Source organism: Colobus angolensis, unplaced genomic scaffold (assembly GCF_000951035.1).
Source record: "Colobus angolensis palliatus isolate OR3802 unplaced genomic scaffold, Cang.pa_1.0 Scaffold58, whole genome shotgun sequence".
Classification (NCBI taxonomy): domain Eukaryota; kingdom Metazoa; phylum Chordata; class Mammalia; order Primates; family Cercopithecidae; genus Colobus; species Colobus angolensis.
This window is the reverse complement of record NW_012119376.1, coordinates 10,365,137-10,366,353: the sequence shown is the minus strand read 5'-3', so window position 1 is coordinate 10,366,353 and position 1,217 is coordinate 10,365,137.

Sequence of the window (1,217 nt, the reverse complement as noted above, 5' to 3'; positions counted from 1 at the left end):
TGTCTTGCAGATAGCAGTCCCTGGGCAATGATCCTATATCTAGACAGGAATAGAGCCCTCTGTGAGGAGACACAGCTCTTTTCCTCAAAGAAAAGGGCATGGTCAAATGCGTGGGGCCTGACAGGTGTTACATACCATGTTAATGATGCAACCCTAGCCTATTTCCCTAACCAAGGAGGTGAAAGTCCAGTGCCCAGCTCAGAGGCAAGACTTAAAGCTGTGGTCAGTGGAGGGAAGGTAGGAGCCTCCAGGGCGAAGGTGTACATCTTCTCCAGTATGGAAACAGTGCTAAGATGTCAAAACTTAAACCCAGTTAAGGGGTGGCGAATTGATATTACAAAGGCCACAAGCTGTGGAAGCAGCTACCATCTGACTCCACAGTACCTTGATTGATATTTGTGACTGGACACTTGGAGAGGATCAGATATTAGGATCAATTAAGATGCAGTTCTTCTGGGCCAAATGGCCAAGGATAATCAGAGAAAATAATATCTTACACCAAATATACTAAGTGGAAAAAACTGCTCAGCAAAGTAGACTTCAGAAATGATTCTGACCCACAATACCTTAAAATGGGTGTGACTGGCATTGTTTTTCTTTTCAAAATGTACTAAGGTATGCGACTCCCTCACTCTCAACTCCCATGCAGCAGCAGATCCTCCAGGCTTCCCAACTCTGTGATCAGATCCAGTTTACCAAGGGAAAGATTTTTAGGAATTGATTTTCACAGGAAGGATTTTACTTGGCCAGGGACCACTTCTTATCATCCAGGAGATTTAACAAGATGTTTTCAGGCATATCTAGAAGAGGTGCAGGGCTTATAACATGGGATTCTCGGGCCATGTATACAATTAACCAGGAATGAGGCCAGGGATCTCACTGCTTATTTGTTCACCCTGGGAGGAAGCCGTGGTTGCCTAGACTTTTATTCAGGGATCAAGAACAAAGGACAGATGCAAAGACTTGCCCAGTATATACAAGGATCAGCACTAGGCAGAAGAGGTATCCAGAAATCCACATTGGCACTCTGTTAAGGTGCCAGGAATAACAACAAAGTGGAGATAAAATTTCTCTATTGGCATGTGGGATTCAGGGGCAACACAAACAGGGATCTTTCAGAAAAAGACTCTGTATCTTGAAGTGGATTCTTTAATGCCGGGCATGGTGGCTCACGTCTATAATCCCAGGACTTTGGGAGGACCGAGGTGGAAGGATCA